Raw genomic sequence first — 22,611 nt, forward strand, 5'->3', positions numbered from 1 at the left:
TTTTGTTTGCTTGGGGTTTCTTCTGTTCTCTTAATACCACTCAAGAAATTGAAAATACACCCTTTCAACTCCTGTCTATCAGTTGCTGCTCTTCTCTGTGGCACTGAATGACAACTACATTCTATTTCCTCTGAGTTTTCCTTAGGGTTTTGAGGGAACCTCTGTTCCCCTGCTTAGCTTCTTCTGAAAGAGATGGTATCAAGTGCATACCCAGAATATTTCCATTGTTTCCTTCATTGTGTACAGCAGGCAAATTGATGACTGTTGTTTTGTTGTTTTTTTTTTTTCCTTCAGTTGATGTGTGGCTCTTTGTAGAGAATGTCTAAAGGGTTTTAGTGGGGTTTGTTTGCTTGTATGTTTTGTAGCATGCTTTGATTACCTGACAGTGTCAGGTAATGCATGGATATACAGCTTTCCCATCATACTTGGGTCACGAAAGAAGTGAGATGGCTGCTTTTACCTGCTGGGTTTTTGGTTTTGTTTGTTTTGTTTTGGCTTTGTTGGTGTGTTTGGTTGTAGGGGGGTTTATTTCTTTGTTTTGGTTTTTCTATCAGTATTCTGTTATTCTGTAGTAAGTTCACTGTAGAAAAAGGTATTTTTTCCTTTTATGACATTATAATCTATGTTTGGATGGTGTAGGCACTCAGGAAGCAAATTCCGTGGAGTATGTTAGGGTGACCATGCAGCACTGCTGTAATTTACAACCTTAAGTACTTTCAGGCATTCTAAGTAATAGCAGTCCTGAATTCAGAGTATCAGTTTGATCTCCCTTGAGTTATATTTTCTGTGCTGTGACTCCCAGCTTACACCAGTGTCCTGAAGTCATACATAGAGCCATCTGGGAAGACAGATATTTAGCAGTCCCAAAATGTGCACCTTACTTGGATAACTGACCTTTGAAAAGGTGGGTTTCTTTGGAAAGAAACTACATATGGATGTCAGCACCCCAGCTCTTGGAGTATAGGAAGGAAGCTGAGCAATTTCCTAATAAATTGATTAATCCTCCACACAAATACAAAATTTGAAGGCCACTTCAAAAATCAGTGATCATCATTATTTTGAATGCTGTAAAGTCATTTGAGATTGGGAAGATGTGGGGTGCAGCATAGCTCAGAATGAGATGGTTATTTGGCATAAGTGACAGCTTCCTAAGATATAGGGAGGGCAGCAAGCTTTCACTTTTGTTTACATACCTAGCAGAATGCAATGAATAGGCAGTTCAAAATAATCTTCTGTACAGGCCATAAAAAAGACCTCATTGAGTACTCTTGTGAATGTGTATAAGCACAAAATTCTGTTAAAAATGGATAATAAAATAGTGAAGTTAATTTATATTTCTGATGAGTCCCTCTTCTATTTGTGCTTGCCTACTTGTTTTGCTGTTTGGGCAAAACAGTGGATTCTAGTAGTTGAAGCTTTTTTAACTGCTCTCCACTCACCCCACTCCAGTGAAGCCATTCATTTCCATATAGGAGGGCTTTGCCTCTTTATTACTTGCTCTGATGTGAGCAGCAGCCCATGGAAAGGACTAGAGTGAACCATATAACATCATTACTATTAATGGGCTCAGAATGCACAGTCCATGAAAATTCACTAGTTCAGCTTGGAAAAAAAAAAAAAGGAAAGGAAAAAAAGTAGAAGTTTTACCACACCTCATTCAAATGATGAATGAAAATGCTGAACCATTTCTACAAGACAGATGAACACTCTAAGCTTAAGAAGGTTGTTCAGGCAGACTGCATCAGTGAAACCTAGTATCTCTTCTGTATCAGTATTAATGATGCTTAAAATGCATTCCCGAATATACACATCTGCTTACATATATAGATAGATTTGAAGGCATGTCATGCTTTGTGGGTTTTTTCTTTAACTGATAGATTAGTAGAAGTGGCTGCCATAGTTCAGCTTCATAACTTCAGTAATGTAAATTGAAAAAGTTTGGTTATAGTTTAACAAATGCTCCTGTCTACATCAAATCCTCTGAACCATAATAATTTTTATCTAGAGATGTGCCAAAGTGCTTGAGAATAATTTGGGTAGCTGGTGAACTGTTACCCACTAGTTCACAGAGCTTTCACCTCTTCCTTTCATTTCACATTGGTGAATTTGGCTAGAAAAGTTGATAGCACAACGGGGGAGAATTTGCTTCTCTAAAGTACATTATTTACCTTTACAGTGCAACAGTAAACAATGGTTAATCACACGTGTGCTGACATGCTTACATAATATACTATTGAACTGCTGTGATGGTAATATAATACCACAAAATAATATTATTAATATATGATTATTGTTAAAATATTATTTTAACTGATTAAACTGGTGATTAACTGATCTGAGTGATCTGTGCTTTAGTATTTTCTTGGTAGGCCAATTCTGGGTAACTTTCTGAATGGTAGAGCTCAATGACTAGTAGAAATACTATGAAAACTAGCAGCTTGGGAAGTGAACACAAGAGGTGAATGAAACATTTCCCATTCCGTGTCCTATTGGTGTTCCCAGACCTCTACCCAAAAGAATTATTGTTACAAATACATGGTAATTAAGTCTCAGTTTATTTTTCTAGTCTCTAACATTGTCTTTTAGTGATTTGCTGCTCTTTGAAATTTGTGGAAATCAGTGGCATTATCTGCTTCATTTTATAATAGTGATACAGCATTAATCTGTTCAATAAATACTTCAGCTTGTCAAAACAGTTTTAAAGACTTGTGGATGGATACTTATATTAAAAAATTAAGAGCATGCATGAAAGAATACTTTTACTTCTTCTTTACTTTAGAAGCAGATAACTTGCAAAGGCTATTATAAATGAAACGTTTACCCTTTTGCAGAAATTAGTCTAATGCAAGAATGTTCTGCTTTGTATTGGGAGTCTAATCAGTGTCTTGAGAGTCTAATCAAACTACTACAAACAGTTATTATTCTGAACAAAATGATACAAACCTAAAATTTCAACCCTTTCCCAGGAATGATCTGTTTAATACTGCCATAAAAAAGATTTCTTGTTTCTACACTCTGGGTGTTATGCTCAACTTTCTGGAATGTTCTTATGGCAAGCTGTGAGCATTCATGTTCCTTTCTGAAAGGACAATATTGCTGGTGGGGAGTTTTCTTCCTCCTCAGACTTTCTCCACTTGGGGTTGTTTTTTATGATTTTCCATTGTTAACACTTCTTTTCTTACTGGTCCTCAGGTTTAATTATGCAATTGTTCCTTAGTTTTATTATACCTTTACCATGTGCAGTTTAATATCTTGCAGAAGTAAATCCATGCAATTTCAGAAAGATAACCTAGAACGACTTAAGTATGCTCACTGAACCCCCAGGCAATATGCTGCCACCTAAAACAAGCACAGGTGAAGAAGACACAGCCTGACAAGTCCTGAGGCCGTGTCCAGAGTACAGAACCTGTGGCATATTACTAGCAGCAGCAATATCATATTGCCTGGACTTGCAAGGCTGCCATTCTAAATACATGGGACTGTAATATAAAGTCATTCTGTGGCTAGTTTATCCAGAAATAACTTCTGGTTTGTACTGTTGCAGCGAGTTCATGATACTACAGCTGTGGAACAGCTTCTTCCCAAAAGAATTTGGGAGATTGTGGGTATTTCCTCCTACCCTCCTTCTGTAAACAGTTGCAGTTTTCAAACTGAATTTTAAGTAAGAGAAAAAAGTTCAAAGGTATGATTCTGGGTGGCATGAGAATATGTTACTTGGGGATTTAAAGGACAGTGAGGTGTATTTCTTCCTTGCTTCACCCTAAGTAGAGAGTAAGATGCATGTACTTCTTGATGGGGGAGGGCTCCAAGTAGCAGGATTTGCATAGTAAACATTAAATTCACAATGTGCTCTGAACCTCAAGCTCTCTGCCTGACAGTGCTGCAGCTTCTTGTGTAGTGAGTTCTGGATTAATGGTGAGCTGCTTTGAACATTTTCAGCAAGATTCACAGAACATTTGCACGTGTCTAGGTTCGTGGTACATGAGTGTGATTAGGAAAAAGACAAGCTATGTAAGTAAGAGAAAACATATATAAAAGATATATAAAGAACACCATAAATATATATTGCATTGAATGCTGTCTGATGAAGTTTTCATGCATACAAGTATTTATACTAAATAAAGCAATAAAAAAAAAAAATCTTCTGTCCAGTTTGTTCCTATTAGGCTAGGATAGCTATGTTGTGATTAAGATTTCCAGTAGAGTCACAATATATTTATATTGAGAAAAAAAAAGCAAGAATGTATGTTGTAAGTGTCAGTCATTTCCTCAAGTATTTGGGCTTGAAATCATGTGAGGTAAATTCTGACAGACACATCTTGTGGAAACAGTATTTGAAATGCCATACCAGATTAAAAGGAATTAGTATTAAATTGAAGATTTTTTTTTTTTTTAATTAAGTTGATGCTATCAAAATAACCTATAAATTAGGAAGGGAGTTGTATGAAACAATATCTAGAGTAAATGATGCTGGAACTGTCCACCGCTTCTGCAAAATATGTCACACTCAAATGAACAGGTAAAATGATCCAGCCTTAGAACAGACTGAGAGTAATTCTTCATGGATAGCAAAAAGAAGCAGCACAGATTCTTTCAAGTATAAAATTACAGTGGCTACACAGATGAAATTGCTGCATATGATGGGATTCTTTACAAGGATGCCACTTCAAAATATCATATAACACAAAATACTGCATTGCTGAAAAATGCTAAGTGCCGGCCATAGTGACTTTCTGTATATCAAGAGCAGTTTGAAATGCTCTGTCATGTCTAGACGTGAATAGTGCCAGCAAACATTGGGTCTCTAAGCAGAATCTGATGTACCCAGAAAGGAAAATGTAGAGTGAGTAAAGCCCATGAATTTCTGGATTAAACTGGGACAAAATCTCTCAGAAATTGAGTTTATTAAATAGAAAATATTGCCCAATCACAGAAATAGCTCCAAACTTTAAATATTTTTAATACATGAGAATTAACAGTTGCCATTAAAAAGTTGCAGTGCAAACGTACTACAAAGAAAAAATTGTTTATCATTAAGTTCCAGGTGAATTAGGTAACAGCTCACTCTTGTGCAAAAATTCATTCCAGTACATCTTTTTCATATGCATTCAAGTATTTTCTGTTAACATTTTATGGATAAATTAACTAAGAAAAAAAGATTTAATACAGCACTTGAAAATAATTTCAAATTAGGGAATTACCTTGCAACTCTTATGTAAGCTAGTATCTTAGCTTTATCAACTTTTACAAGCTTTATTGCAGTCACCAGTTCATACTGGTATCGTGAGAAACAGCTGAGGGAACTGGAGAGGTTTAGTCTGGAGGAGAGTAGGCTCAGGGGGGAAACCTTATCCTTGTCTACAGCTACCTGAAAGGAAGGTGTAGTGAGGTGGGGGTTGGTTTCTTTTCCCAAGTAACGAGTGATAGGACAAGAGGTAATGGCCTCCAGCTGCACTGGGCAGGTTTAGATTGGATATTAGCAAAAATTTCTTGACAGAGAGGATTATCAGGCATTGGAATAGGCTGCCCCCATTCCTGGAAGTGTTCAAAAACTGTGTAGATGGGGCCCTCAGTGGCTTGGTTTAGCAGTGGTCTTGGCAGTCCTGGGGCAATGGTTGGACCTGATGATCTTAAAGGTCTTTTCCAATCTAGTTGATTCTATGATTCTATACAAACATGCATTTTAGGGCTGGAGTGAACAAATGCCAGTCTTTGTCAGTCTTTGCATCTCTTCATCACGATCGAGATGCCACTTGGACACAGAATGTTATTTGAAATGAATGTATTCAGATATATATTTTTTCATAAAATATTTATTCTACTTATGTAGTTGTCCAAACAAGAAGATATTTACCCACTTCAGTCTCTTGTGTCTCCATCCACTTGTCCTTTCTTCTGATTAAAAGTAAAAGGAAAAAAACCCAGAAGAAATATCTTAAATTTCTTACCTATTGTACACAAATTCATCTCACCATAGGGATTGTTTACTGCTTATTTTTCAACTCTGCAAAAATGACAAACCATTTTTTCTTAAAAAAGTTTATTTTCCAGGACTGCAGCTTGCAGCTGCTTCATGGTTAGCATTAACATGACATCTGTGTCTGGAACAGCTTCAGGCCACATCCTGAATTCTGTCTTAATTTCTGTTCCCATTTCTCTCGTATACAGTGTCCTTACATTATTTCTCTGCATGTCATGTTGTTGGCTCCTATTGCTGCTTTACAGATGTATGGAAAATCAAACCTCATTTTCGGTTGCCTTATAGGTTTGCCAGACTATTGGAGTATTATGTAATATTTTTTCTTAAGTGTGATGAGGGTGTGGTGAGTTGACATTGACTGTCTGTCAGACACCCAGCCAGCTGCTCTTCACTCCCTCCTCAACAGGACAGGGGAGATAAGATGGAAGAGCTCATGGGTTAAGATTAGGAAAGGGAGATCACTGACCTATTACCATCATTGGCAAAATGGACTCAAATTTGGGAAAATTATTTTAATTTATTGTCAAAAATAGAATTGGTGATGAGAAAAAAGTAAAAACCTAAACTGTCTTTCCTCTGTTCTCCCTTATTCCCAGGCTTACCTTCAATCCTTCATCCCCAGGTCTTCTACTTTCTCCCCCGTGAATAGTACAGGGGATGGGGAACGTGGATCTGCTGTCAGTTCATAGCAGCTCCTCTCTGGTGATGCGTCCCCTTCACATACTTCTCTGCTCCAGCCTGGAAAAGGGCTGCAGGGAACCCCCTGGGCCCACCAGGGTCCCTGCTGATGCCACAGGGGCATCTCTGCAGGGAGCCTGGAGCCCTTCTGCCCTCCTACCGCTCTGCCCTCAGGGCTCGCAGGGCTGTTTCTCACACGGTTCCCCTCAGCCCTTGCTGCCGGGCACCGTTTGCCCTCCCTTACCCAGGCTTTCCCCTAGGGACCCGCCCGTGGCTGAGGGGCTCAGCTCTGCCCTGCAGTGGGGCCACTTTGTGGTGGTGAAAAAAGAGGAACTGCTCCTGTGTTTAACAATTTGCTCTGGATAAGTCTAATTCATAGTGGGATAAAACCAACATTGAGATATAGTGAGTTGTATTGTTAACTGTTGAAAAGTTTATAGGCTAGTGGTCTATGTTGTTTCAATCTTACCTTGTTGGCACAGTTTTGATCTCCTGGGTCTATGTGCTCAGGAATTGACAACTGAAGAAATAGAATCATACAGTTTGACGATGTTGTTGTTGTTTATACTGATCAAATATTTAAATTGCCTAAAGATAAAATAGAAACTTGAGGCAGGAAGCAAAGACAAAGAATATCAGCTTATAAAAAACTTGAGTTTAAGTTTGCTTCATGAAGACTCAAGAAGGTGTTGCTCCCAGAAGCTGTAATTGGACAGTTTCCTTCTATCATGGCACCCAAGAATGAGAGAGTATGCTGGCAATTCCAAGATTATATATTATCCTTGGTTGCTTTTACTAATTAATAGTCCAAAGAGAATTTTGTAAAGTACGAAAATGAAGGTTGGTACTTTTGTACTGATAAAAGCACATACTTGGAGAAAGCTGTTGCACAAGACTGAAGGCTGAAGGAGAGTTAAGGGTATATAATTTCTCAGGAATGTTGTATAGATGGGAGTATGTAACACTTAAAAGTACCAAACAGAACCACAGGAACAAATATCTGTGAGATTAATTCCACTGCCCTAAACAAAAGAAGTAGTCTTATCTCTACACACCATACTTTTGCAAGTATGTGATGGTATCTGCAAAAAAAGCTGTTAAAGTGGCCTATAATTTCTGGTTGAAAATGTCTGTGGCTTGCCCTGGAAATGTCCCTGTTCTAAAAGTACATTTGCTGCTTTTTGTAATACTTCCTATTTTGGTGATTAGATGATTTTAAAATGGAGGGAAAAGTATAAAGCAATTGGCGTTCTTTAGAGAGGGCAAATGTGATGCATGTTGCAGCACATTTAATATGATGAGAATAAAAAGTAAATTTAAAATTAAAAGTTACTTAAATTTCATAGGTTAATTTTATATGGTGCTGTCTGACCCATGTTGCAATTTTCTGCAGAAGAACTCTTCAGCTCAGAAGAAACAGGCTATATGAGAAACCATGTGACTTTTAACCAAATGGCATATCATGTGGCTAGATAACTTACAAAGACTACAAAAAAAAGCACTCACAGCATGTCCCGGTGGATAAAGAATTGGCTGGATAGCTGCACACAGAGTTGTGGTCAATGGCTCAGTGCCCAACAGGAGATGGGTAATGAGTGGTGTACCTCAGGGGTCGGTACTGGGGCCAGTCTTGTTCAACATCTTTGTCACTGACATGGACAGTGGGATTGAGTGCACTTTCAGCAAGTTTGCTGATGACACCAAGCTGTGTGTTTGATTGATACACTGGACGGAAGGAATGCATCCAGAGGGACCTCAACACGCTTGTGAGGTGGGCTGATGCCAACCTGATGAAGTTTAACCATGCCAAATGCAAGGTCCTACACCTGGGTCAGAGCAATCCCAGGCACAGCTACAGGCTGGGCAGAGAATAGATTTAGAGCAGCCCTGCTTAGAAGGACTTGGTGGTGTTGGTCGATGAGAAAATGAAAGCCAGCCATATCCTGGGCTGCATCAAAAGGAGCATGACCACCAGGTCAAAGGAAGTGATCCTGCCCCTTTACTCTGAAACCTCAGTTGGAGTACTGTGTACAGTTCTGGTGTCCTCAATGTAAAAAGGACATGGAACTGTTGGAACAAGTCCAGAGGAGGGTCATGAGGATGATCAGGGGACTGGAGCACCTCCAGTGTGAAGACAGGCTGAGAAAGTTGGGGCTGTTCAGCCTGGAGAAGGCTGCGTGGAGATCTCATAGCAGCCTTCCAGTATCTGAAGGGGGCCTACAAGGATGCTGGGGATGGACTTTTCATTAGGGACTGTAGTGATAGGACAAGAGGTAATGGGTTAAAAGTAAAACATGCTAAGTTCAGGTTAGATGTAAGGAAGAAGTTCTTTACTGTGAGGGTGGTGAGGCACTGGAACAGGTTGCCCAAAGAAGTGGTAAATGCTCCATCCCTGGCAGTATTCAAGGCCAGGCTGGACAGAGCCTGCGATGACATGGTTTAGTGTGAGGCGTCCCTGCCCATGGTGGGGGGGTTGTAAGTAGGTGATCTTAAGGTCCTTTCCAACCCTATTTGTTCTATGACTCTATATAAGGTTTTCAAAATCTTACTGCCATTGTTAATGTTGCATTCCATATTGCTTGCAATACCGTAACATTCTTAAGCAGTGCATAGCAAGAAGTCTTTGCCATATTTTGTGAAGGAATCCCTAATAGAATAACAAGTAATCTTAAAACATAAGGTCATGTATCTCTGTAATTTCTTTTCATAGAACTGTTCTCTTGACTCACATAATTCATTCTTAACTTACTGACGTTACTTGACTCTCTAGTAATCCAAAAAGTCCTAAGTATGCCATGTTTATGTTCAAGGCTTTAAAATAGTTATTTGTTCACTTCCATGTTGAGAAATATTGTTAACTGCAATATTATTATACCTAAACTATTCATGGTGCCTGTCTCTCTATATCCTGATTAATAGGAAGGACAAGAAGTGGTCCCTGATGCCAGAATTAAGTAGGCCAAACTGACTCACATCATGCTGCTTGGGAGTTGCTGTCCCTGGAAGAAACTGGACATGTCCACACTGCGCAGCGCAGGTGTTTCAGCAAGTTCTGCTGTAGCTCTAAGATGTAGCTTTTATTCTGATACCTTTTTCTGACAGTTGTTTCTGAATAAATGTGAGACTTGGGTCACTGCCTGCTTCTTTTGCTTTCTGCAAAACACATTGGTGTTGTGCTGTAAACCTGAGATGTGGTATGAAGATGTGCAGAGGGTCTGAAGGCACAAACCCGGTACTGCTGGAGGACTGTATGGCTTGAAAGAAGTTAAAATTTATGTTATCATTCAGCCTGCATATTGAATTGCCATAACATCTGGTTTGAGATTCAGAACAGAGCTACGGAGCAAGCTGTTAATTAAAGAACAGGTAGTCAGCGGTCCTGTGCTTGGTCTCATTCTTTGGACTACTTGCATTTTGAAGTGCAGATGTGTACAGTCAAATCTCTGAATTGACTTACCTCGTACATCTGTGAAGTCTTTTGTGGATTAGATTTCATATTGTTTTGCACATTCTTTTCCACTCATCAGCTCAGCATTTTCAGTTTCTCAAACTTAAAGCCTGTTTTTCTAACTCTTTCTCTAGAAAAAGTGAAAGGCTGAAGACTTGCTCCTTAGTTACTATTCGTAAAATGAACCTTGCAAGAAATACCTACCTTTGGAGCATTTTTTCCAGTTATACCTGTGAACACTGTCTTACAGCTACAAATGCTTTAGATCTTTGGATTATCACAGGGTTTTGGGGGGTTGTTGGGTTTTGTTTTGTTTTTTGTTTATGTATTTTTGGGGGGTGGGTGATTGTTTCTGTAAGAGATTTACAGTAGTCCTGTTTTAAGTGTTATGGTTATTTTATCAAGTACTGGATAGACAGTAATGTTTTTAAAATAATTTATTTTGCAAAACATTTGAGCTCTTAACAATCTAATTATGTTCTATTGTCTCTCAGTACTGCAGCTCCTATGCTTTAGCAGTGTTATTTCCGGATAGCAGGTATAATACTTAAAAATTAATGTGTATTTTCCAATAACTATTTGATCCAAGGCTCCAAAACTCCTGTGGCTACCACTGAAGGCTGCTTGTATCTGAATTTTATCATACTATATAGCTATCAGCTGAAGTGAATAGAATGTATTTCATGTTATAATAATGCTCTAATAGATCTGCTTCACCAACCCTTCCTTTAAAATTTTAGGAAGGGTCAGCCTGACTGCTTTGAATCACCTCAGTGAAAGTGGGTATGTAAAACTGTTTTGTTCTCATAATTTCTCAGTGCATCATTAGTAATTCTGCTTTTGAAATTACTAGAAATATTAATCAGTTCTGTAGTTTATTCCATTTTAACTTTGAGTCCTGCTTAATCAGCTTAATTTGTCATTAAGATTTTTCTTGCCAGAATATCCTGGTTGCCTCCATGACAGGGTAATTGAATTCTGTCAATGTATTTTTATATTCTGTTGACAGCTTCCCTGTGCTAGTAAAGACAACTTGGAATCAATCTTTAGCATTTCACTGCCTTTCTACATGAATGGACGCAGAATCAGTTTAAAATTTGACATGGTTTTGACCCACTGTACTCAATCTGTTTTCTGCAAAAATTACAGATGTCATCATTTTAAGTTTTAGCTTTACCTTTGCATCTCTCACTTACTCTGCAATAGGACAGATACCCATAAGGTGAGCTAAAGCTTTCCTGGGGTAAATACTGTAATGGAACTTCCACTATCATTTTGGCTTGTAGCATCTAGTTTACAATTACCTGGAGCTCAGTTCTGTTGGATATATTAAGGATCTACTTCTCTCTCAAAGGTTTCTTGTGAATGTTTTTCAGATTACACACTGTATACTCTTTGTGTGCTCTGTATGCTGTGGGTTTTTTTCGGCACTTTCAGTGCTTTTCCATGTGCTTTGTATAATTATTTTAACCTTTGCAAACTATGGTTCTATGTCCAAGGCAGATGCTCAAGTCTGTTAAGTTCCATGTTAAGTGCCTTTTTTTTTTTTCCTGAAAACATAGTTTGACTACATTATGAAGACTATGGAAGTGCCCAGGAATTTCTTTTGCCCTGTATGTTACTGTGTTTTTTTGTATTTTCATCTGATTTCAATTGACAATTTCTTATCTTCCTATCCAGACTTTGTAATATGATGCAACTGTGCTCTGCATCTTTTGGAATTTTTACTTCTTTATTTAAAACCTTCTGGCAGTTGTCTTCTTAGTGAGATGCCAGTTATAATCTGAACATAAATTAGGATTTCAGAATTCCTCTATATACATCTGTGCTTAGTTGATCTAAATGCTGATACAAATAGCTGTGAAGTTCCTCTCCCTTTCAAAATTGCGTACAAAATGCTACATATCAAGTTTACTTTGTTCTTCACATCTCCATAGGATAGCCTGAAAACTGTCAAAAATTTTAGCTTGACTTTTGGTTCCTGTTCAGGATTAAATAAGGAGAGAATAAGGTTCTGTGTTTGAAACAAGGCAGCCTGACAGAGTTTTCTTAGAATATCTGGAGGAATCAAAAACCAGTTTGGTTTTGGTTTTGTTTTTTTCTTTCTGGAAGGCAAGATGCTTAAAACATTGAAATAATAACAAAAAGAAAAAAACAATTCTTTGCTTGAGACATTGAATTGTAGACTGTTGAGCAGTGCCAGAAAACCAATTATGCACTTTTTCCCTACTTCTTGCTCAGTTTACTTTTTAGTGGCTCCAGATATCTACATGAACAGGTTCAATACTTCTTTAAAACTTTTTTAGTCACCTGTTGAGTTCCTTGAGTGCTCCACTTGTAGCTGAGTCTTCCTCTTTGATTTCGTTACCTGTAATTTTCATGCTTCTGTTTCATGAAGCACGATACTTTTTCAACATGAGCTTCTAGTGTCTGTCATGCAGATACAAAATATTCGTTCCTAGATGCTTTTTAATAGGGAGATCGTGTTGGAGTTCAGAACTACTATGAGTTTTTTGTCTCTTATAAAACCAGCAAGCTTTTTATCTCATAAAACCAGCATTCATTTAAAGAGTTTCAGAAACATAAAGGGAGCGAAAACTATGTCTCTTTCATTAGGTGCGGGTAGAACTGGCTTAATGGACAAAATTTCCATGTCAAAAGTTTTCCATGACTTGCATTTTACCCTCATGCATACAGGACTTGGTATTCATGTGACAACCTTAGCTGACTTGCAGATAACTACTGTGCTTCAGCAAAGACAAAATGAACTCTTAAGAGCTTACGATTGCATCCTTTTTTGGTAGGCATTTCAGTGAAAAGTGATGTTCTTGTAAGAGCTAACATGGTCTCACAAAACCAGCAAAAGCAGGAACTGTTTTCATTAATCATCCCTTTAGGTTAAAAAGGTATTATACCTGAATACTGTTGACAAGATCAGTTTCAGTTGAGCGAAGATAACAGGATGCTTTTACTGATTGAACAATGGCATAACAATAAATACAATCTGTGCACAACAGGATGGCAGTGACTGACTCTGCAGTATGTATATGAAAATACATAATGTATTTTCTACATTATTAATTCGAGTTGGGAAGAGTATAAGATATGATAGCAGTTGGATCATGAATTCTTTCTCAGCATTTATCTGGAAAAATAATTGAATGGAATTTCTTGTGATAGGAGAGAGCACAGAAAAGTAATGTATGAATTTAAAAAACAGGATCATAAGCAGGAAGACAATGATAGCAGAGTGCAATATTAATATATGCATCTCACATGGGGAAGTGATAAATGAGACAGCCCTGTGACGAATGGGATAGGCATGTAATAAATAACTCTACAGTTTATCAGGTGCCTTTTGCCATTACCTGCCCACTAATCCATCTCTTGGGGATTTATTTTCACAATCCAGATCCCTCAGCAGCTTGAAACACCCAACTTCTTTTAAAGTTCAGCCTGCCAAAAAAACTTTTCTCCTGTTCTCCCTACAATAAATATGCTAGAAGCACATAATGAGCTACCCTGGGTTGTTCAACATTAACAGCTTTGCTATGCATGAAGATAGTCTCACAGTTCTAACATACATTAATACTCAGCACAGGAAATGGACTACTGAAAATCATCGTTTTCCCCACTTCACAATGGGATATATTACTTTCTTGTATCCGCACCTCTTGCAAATATTTTTTGAAACTATTTTATATTCCTAGGTATTTTTCTTTCCTAGTGCAGCCAGCCATGTACTGCTTCAGGTGTATGTTTGTAGATGTAAGAATAAGGGCAACAATCCATTTAACAAATTTACTGTTAAATTAATCTCCCCAAGTTTATTAACAGCCCTTCCCATCTCAGTAAGTCTGAAACGCCGACTGTTTTGAATAATAAAATCCACTTCCATCTTTCACCCTGCTTTGTTTTCACTGAAGAATAGCTTTTGGAAAGCTCAAAGCCACAAGCCTGTATGGATTACTGATTTCAAACGGGTAACATCCTCACTGTTATTACAGGTAGATATCATTTAACAGGAGGGACACAATTGAATATGTGCCGATTTAAAAGTGCTTATGCAAATTATAGCTTTTTCTTTTATAAGTGACATGATTTTGTGGATATGGCCTATGTCACAAAACTGTAGGTCTTTTCCAAAGTGAGGTTGGGGGATAATTTTTTAGCATTTATGAAATTCATCAAATTATGGATCCTTTATATTTCTTCCATTTTGAATTTCTCCATTTTATCCATTTCACCCTGTTTTCTTTGAAGATTCCTAGGAAGTCTGTCATGGTGACCTGCCCAGATACACAATAGTTCTTTACAAGCTTTTTTAAAATTTAAATGGTGTTGTGAAAATTGACTTAATTTTAGAAATTATGCTAAATGTTTCAGGGTGTTATAAGAACCAAATCGCTCCAGTATATAGTCTGGTCAGCTCCACTGTGTCTGAAGTAAATTTTTTGTTAGTTCACCTTTGATTTTGTGAAAACATTGGAAGTCTTACATTGCTATTCTCATTCAAGATGAAAGGACGCTCTAAAGCTGACAGATGTGTTCTAACTACCTATTGTATGAAAGAGATATAAATGAAATTTCCATCATTTTTCCAGCTTTTAAACTTGTTTCCCAAAAAAAGGTTAAAAAACCCCACATACTTCTTGAAAGTTCCTGTGGTTTTGGACATTATTGTCTTGATTTCAGAAGATGGAGAGAGTTATTTTAAGTGACTTATAAATGTTTTATGTCTAGTTTTGTACCCTCTATGGTTGGATCAGTGAAATTCTAGTGTTCTGATTTTATGCAAAAAATATCTTAAAGGAAAAAGTGAATAAAGGAATGTGGACAAAACTAAGTTTGGCTAAAACTGTGTATTTTTTTTTTCACTGTTTTAGATCTTGCGAATCCTAGCCAAATTCATACTGATTCGTGTATTCTGAAATTCTCTATCTAGATGTTAATTTTTTTATTTGTTCACGTTTATATGGACAAATGCAGTAATAGTAATATCTCTTTGAAGAAACCTGCTAGTTCCTTCAAGGAACTTGATACTGCAATGAACTTGCCTTGCAGCATCATTTACAAGTAATAACAGCTTTTAATTTACTTGTTTGGCTGCTTTAAAAAAATGTTATACTTGATTTTATAGGCAGCCATGCGTTGCCTTTCTGGATAACCAACAGCAGCTACCCACTGGTTTATGTTCCTAAAGACCAAAAATTGCACTAATGTACATAAGTTAAATACTTCTAAATTGCTTATCTTTAAAACATTTCACACAGTCAGTCTTTACATGTTGCTTTACATCTTATTCAGTACATGTTTTGTCCTGTAATAAGTACTGTGTGTTACTGATTGTTTAAAGATGTACTGTGTCCAAATGATGGTCCATCCGTGGAATAGGGAGGTCACTCTGGCAGTGTTTATCATATGTAGGCATTGGACCAGCACAGTATTAAAAGGTCATGAAATGCAGGGAATTTTTGCAACGGTACAGAGGGGGAATTATTGAGGTTTATTCAAGGGTGTGTTATTCTTGATTTCTTTAGAAGTCATAGACAGGCTGAAGCTTAGCATGATTTTTGGCATCCTGTTCTTGTCCTCTGGTAAGGCTTTTGTACTGTAGGCATTCTTTACTAACAGTGATACCAAAATAGCTCCTTCTGGCCAGATATAAAGTAAATAAAACAAGGTGTGGTCTGGACTAACTTTTTCAGAGGTGTTTTTTTGGGTGCTTACATAGTTCCGTTTAGTTCGTAACATCTAGGATCACAATCCTAAGCGAAGTTAACTTCCATGAGAGGTGGGCTCCAACTAGCTTTTTAAATGGTTTGTAGGGAATTGAAGTCTGTAGTGTTCGCAATTCATGAGGTTTAGCTGTTTTAACAACATTCTCTTTTTAAAAGCTAGTGAACTCTCAGAAAGGTGTGAGCTGTGTATGATCTGCTCCTTTGTGAATGGTGGTACTTCTGACTCCTCTCCTACCTCACACATACGTTTCCTACCTGGAAATCAATGTGTGGGAGAGATGGATTTCATTGCAATATAGTGTAGAAAAACAGGTGAATTGTGTACTCAGGGAACACAGTTGTACTGTTGTGCCCTGGTTTAGTTTAGATGAAAGACCAAGTGAGTAGTCTAAATTTTAGAAGGAGCATTGGTATGGTGAGAGTCAGAAAATCAAATCTAATCCTCTTGTGTCCTAGGCTGTACTGTGTTATACCATTCTTCTCCTGTGTATTGTCAGGTTTAGATTATGAAAGCTTTCCGTGTCCCAGGATACAGTTTGTATTTCTGTGTGTTTCTTAAGAGTTGTTTTGTATGTTGAAGGAGAATTTAAATAATAAGAAACATGATCTTGAAAATAAGTTGTTATAGATTTCTGTTAGCACTACTTGTGCAGGAGGAAAGTAATGCCTTTTTCTGAGTGTGCCATTTATCAGTGAGCACAGCAGCTCAAAGCAATTTCGTGCTCTTCTCTTGTCCCAGGCTTCATCATACAGATTTTTGCTTCTGCTAGTAGGATGGAACCCTGAAGTGAAGCCTGATGCTTTGTCCTGATGAGCTGCTACTTATCGACTGCCTAAGTATTTGGTCTTACAGCACAGTGGTAAAAAGAAAGTTGTCATACAAAGCAATCCTTATACTTTTTTTTTTTGTTTCTTTCAATATCCCATGGGCAGAAGTTAAAACTTTGATGAGGAACATTGCATTATTGATAAAAATCTACCTCAACAGGGTAAGCCTTAACCATAGATTTCGCTGAGGAATTGTGATTCATGAGGATGGTTGACAATAGTAGACAGAATTTCCCTCCACACCCTGAAATCATTAACAAAGTTAGAAGGAAAATAAGATTCAGCAGCTGATTCTATCTTAAATAAAATAAACTGTGTGGAGAAGAAGATATGAATGGTATTTATACACAGACCCATCAAATTTTAATATCTAGTAACATCTGATTAGTGGCATTTCAGATGACATCAGAGGCATCAGAACCTGTTGCTTTGTATTTATGTCATGAAAGATGGCATGAGAATGTTCTGGGGGTTTCATGAGATTCCAGAAATCAATAATTTGCCATGTCATTTTATCAGTTTTTCTGTTATTTGGAGATACTGGAAGGGGCATGACATGGGAACGAAACAGTTTAGTTTGCTTAGCTGCTGTAAACATGAGGTACATTGAGAGAATAACAAAGCAATGCCTTCTTGGATTTTATTTCTCTCTACCAAATACTATTATTTGAAATGTCACAGAAAGAGTACTAAATATACATCTTTTTCCTTCTTACTTTCTTGTTATTTCTTTTAAGTTGGCCAAGGTCCACCAATAGCAGCAGACTTTTAATAGTAGGAAAAAGAAGCAGAATAATTTTAACTGAAATAATTTCCACTTCTGTATTTTATAGCCATGCAATCCCAGACCAAAAATCTTACTTTGGGCATTTTCAATCAAATTTTGTGTTTGTAACAAATCTTGGTTTTGCAGTTCGTCTAAAAATTCATGCACCCTATTGATTCACTGAATGCTATGTGAACATCTGTAGTCTACAACTCATGTAATTTTTCTGGCTTGATTTTGGAGCATAAATTTGCATATATTATTTATTTCCAAGCATCTGAACTAATTTATATCCATGGAGGATTTGGATCTTTATGCAGAAATATTTGAACTCAACTTTTTTTTTTCTGTGTTGCAATCTTTTGCATTTGTTCTGTCATATGACTTTAAAATTAATTGAAAAAGTGATGAATACCATTAATTTTATAAGGTTTAAAATAAACTTGTTCAGATAGTGAAATAGTACCAAATATACTAAATATTAAAATATGAAGAGATATTTTTGTGATGTTACTTCATTGTGTTTTTAATATCCTCTTGGCTATATATTTCATTTGGTATGTATATTTTAAATACATAAAGATGTTAATAACATATTTTATGTTTTCTTACTTGTTTTGTTGGTAGTACTGTAAGAGATATGAAGGGAATAATTCTGATGCATTCTGAAAGTAACTAAAAGTAACGAATAATTCTCGAAAATACAAATCACTGTCTTGAGTCCTTACCCATTTAAGTGCTATTTGTATGCAGTGCCTTTTGTTAATACTCTATTCATAATAACATAAAGAAATACCTTTTGCTGCCATGGAGCATGGAATCAGATTTAGCATAGATATACTGATTAATACCTGTGTCATTCTCATATATTGACCCATTGTTCTAGCTACCTTATAATATGAAATTCATGGTATAATTAGTGACTTTAGTAAACAATCAAGAAATTTAGTTTGCTAAATTTCATTTAGTAAACAGTGAATTTAAAATAACTGTTAATCTGATGATCAGCAGACAAAATAAGCAGCTAAGCTAGTGAGACCTTTGCTGAGTAGTTCTCTGTGTGGTTGTCAGTAAGTAAAATATAAACATTGCATCTGCTTAGTTTTGCAGTTTTAATGAGTTTGTAGGCACTATAGGCAGAGCCCTGTTGACTTTTATGATTACTGAAAAGTAGAGGGGGTAAAAAGCAGCTAGTCCTCATAATCAAGAGGGGTGAAAAGCTGTCAGAAATTGTTTGTAGGGAAGGATCAAAGATTTCTGTGTGCTTCTTGTTTGGGCTGTAGTCAGTTTACTCAAGTAGAAGAGCGTGCACAATATCCTAATGTAACACTTTCCATATGATAATTCCTACTCCTTTGTTATGATACAAGAAATGCTATGCTTGAAAATATGCTGGCTCCTGGAGCCTGAGCTGTAGAGAAACAGCATGGTATTGAAGTCATAGCTAATTAGAAAGCGGTTATAATAGTTTGGCTTACTTCAGAAAGAAAAGAGTGAAAATAGCTTGGAGTATATTTCATTAAGTAATAAAAGGAGGTAATTGAATTTTTATTATTATCTTTATACTTTTTAAGACAAGATTTGCTTAAAATAAAATCTGGAACTTTTGTTGTTTGGGGGGTTTTCCCTTCTTTCAGCTAGTGTAGGAAGATGAGCTTATATTCCCTAACAGTGTTTGTTCCCCTGCTTTTTTTTTTTTTTTTTAATTGCCATGAATGTTATTTATCTGTTTGTTTGGGTAATTTGCTTAGAAAAATATGTTTATCGTGTTGGTTGTTTTGATTTCAAATATCACAGACTTGAAATTAAGAACTTCATCTGTAAAGATGCCAACAGACAATAAGGCTTTGGGTGATGTAGGCAAGCTTTAAAAAATAGACTGCTTTTAAAAACATCATCTTCAAAGATAAGTGTTTTACTTTGGTTGCAGGCATTTGGATGATGCTTGTACCTGAAGGGTCTGGATTATTATGCAGGAGCTCTAAGCAATCTTAAGGAACAGTGCTATGAGGACACAGGCTGCTGGACTGTTAATGTGAGTGATGTTTTATTGCAGTACTATTAGGCAAGTTGTAATAGTGCTGCAAAGCTAGTAAGGCATGGAAATAAAACCTGTACGAAGCTACATTCCCACTCTGCTTTGGGAAGAATGGCCCTTTACTGGACTGTGCTTTCCCATTGCTTCAGAGTATTGTCTTGTTTCACAGAGATTATAATTTGCCACTGAATGAGCACAAATTTAGGATTAGACGTCTGTCTCCCTACTGTAAGTCTATGATTGTGTCCTGAACATCTCCTGCCTTGATCAATGAAATTTATTCCTGTCTAGATTGTGTCCCATGCAAGTCACAGCCCTCCAGACTCCTACATAGTTTGTCTGTTAGGATTACACTTAAACACAGACTATTTTGTCTATTTTCCATTAGCTTTTCATTGGCCCTAAATGGAAAAAAAATCCATTATTTAGATGTCTGAAGCACAGGTTAGATTCCTGCAGCATTTTTGGAATGCATGTACACTTTTAGCATAATGAAAACAACGTAATCTGACCTAAATATGCATGTGAAGTCTACATTTGTCTGTTATAATCCCAAAAGAACTAAATTGTAACTGTTAAGAGACGTTATCTATTCCCTATCTCTGCCCAAAAATTTGAACAACTAAACTATTAAATAATGCATAAACTATTTGACAGGTGTTTGTTTAACCAATTTTGAAAATTCTTTATAATTTAATTGCTTTACATTATGCATATGTCTCTTTGGAGTTGTTTTCATTTCTGATAGCACATCTGGAAGGGCTTTCTTTTCATTTAATTGCTTCTTTTTCTATCATTAAAAGTAAACTTGAGTATCCCTTAATGAAGGAGAGTCTAGTGGCAGAAGTGTTAACTGATTTCTTCAGAAAAGACCCACTGAGAAAAAACGTGTACCTAAAATATTCTGAAAAAGAAGAAATGGTATACACATACTTCAAAATGCTATCAGTTTACCTCTCTTTTGAAATTATACAGTTCTTAGCTGTAACTTGGACAACTCAGTGGGCCATGCTCTGCTTTCAAAAGATTTTTCCAGAAATATTCTACCTTTTTTTTTTTTTTTGCGTTTAAACCAAGGAAACTCATACTTGATTTTCTTTATATGAAAAGAAAAACATACAAAGTCTTTCTGACAAAAAGAGTTTTAATCGCTCCTCCACTTAAGCACATCCTTCTGCCTTAGACTATTTTCAATAAGGGAAAAGGGGGGAAAAGTCCTTTATGCTGTGCCATCTCTCTCAGCTTTGAAGCACTGCTGAACTTTTCCTTCAAAGCTGTTTCGAGTTTTCATCTTTGTCACAAAACCATCATGTACAAAGCTTTTAGCAACATACAAAATATTTTGTTTTATAAAGTATGTCTTTATTACTGAAGAAAGGTTAGCTCTGGTGATCCTAATAAATTACCTCTGCATTATAAACTTCTTTCCAATATATGGAAAATATCTTCATACAATACTATTGACTAGAAAATGTTTCATCAAAAAAATTAAATTACAAAAAAGTGATGATGTTCTATGTGAAGAATTTTTATCATTTAACTCTCCATTTGACTAGTATGCTCTTAGTAAGAATTTGAAAGTGATTTTGAAGAAAATTTCTTAATAGATACCCTTAAAGTTTTGTGATGTTGACCCAAAATCGTAGGAATTTGACTGGGATTTTTTAAGTCCTAACAATTGTTTTACACTTAGATGCGTGTGTATATAAATATGTCAAATACATAACATTTAGAACATTCAAATTAACTTTTATAAGCACAATAAGATTAATACAGAGAGCAAAGAAGATACTGCTTCTGGTGCAAGTACATGTATCTAGATACATGGAATGTTATCAGTTCGTCCTTACTCGTTTAGGAAATTTTCATGAAGGACAGTGCTATGTTCACACAACTAGACTCTACACATAGTAATAAACTGAGCAGTGCCTGACTTCCAGGTCTGTATGACTTACACTATGCACCTAGGTGGCGTAACCTGTAATTTAATTCCCGGTTGGCTTTGTGAAGCTTTTCCTAGTAAAAAGAACTAACTTGGTTTTGACAACAGACACACTCAACACTTAAAAGTAAACATGATGGTCTGTGATCTGAGTTGGACATAAAAAGAGCTGAGAATGAAGAAAAAATACAATTTTTGATCATGAGCTCTTTATGGTTCTTTATTGGGTTGTTTGGTTATCTTCTTAGAAGTGGAATCTAATTTTTTTTTATTATTTCTATTATTAAGGTGATCTGTCTCGTGGCTTTTAAAGCAACATAATGAAAAGTAGAAAATAAATAAACTGTGAAAAGTGCTTCTTCTAGCATACTGTGGTATCAACTGCAAAAATCTTACCTCTGCTCATGGTACTTAAAATTAGCCATTCCATAAAGCTGTTTTCTATACCATAGGCTTGATGCATTCTGTGTTATTACAGAGGGGCTGCTAACGCAAAGTGAATGAGTGCTATGAAAGATTTTCACAAAGTCTAGCACTATATGCTAAATGCTGAATGACCTTCTGTGCCTAATTAATTGGACAGATTAATGGGAAAGGAAATGGATAATTTTCACATTGCAATTGCACTTCAGTTCTAGTGTGTATTGAAGAGTTATGCACAAGATAAAACACAAACTAGTCATTGTCTATTGCTGCTTTGATTTACTAACTGAACCTGAATTTAAGGGTGATATCAAGTCTCATAAAATGGAAAAATAGTGTAACCAACCCAAGTGCTGTGTAGTTTTTTTGTTGTTTGGTCGGTTGGTTTGTTTTTTTCATGTGCGTTAAGGTATAAAGTATTACTGGTTTTATCTTACTAAACTTGTAAACTGCTAAATAATTCCTGAAATTTTATTTGCAAGCAGAGGTGCCAAAGCCAGGAACATAGGGAGCTTTGTGACCAAATAGTACAAGCTCTGCAAAGTGACATGAAACATAATTGCAAATTCAGTGAATCTAAATAGCTGTCTAAACTGGGTTGTAAAGAAAATAATGAGGAATACTTTTAGCTCTATTAGCAGCTAATGGAAAAAAATAAAAAACCAACTTCAGTCTGTGTCTGATGTGGCAGGATTCAGTAAAATATGCTGAGTACTGGATCAGCACAAAATATAAAGGACTGTGTAGTAGAAAGCAGTAAAATCTGA

This window comes from Neopsephotus bourkii, unplaced genomic scaffold, assembly GCF_033783945.1.
Source record: "Neopsephotus bourkii isolate Nb327-2 ecotype Australia unplaced genomic scaffold, CSIRO-AGI_Nbou_v1 NB_272, whole genome shotgun sequence".
Classification (NCBI taxonomy): domain Eukaryota; kingdom Metazoa; phylum Chordata; class Aves; order Psittaciformes; family Psittacidae; genus Neopsephotus; species Neopsephotus bourkii.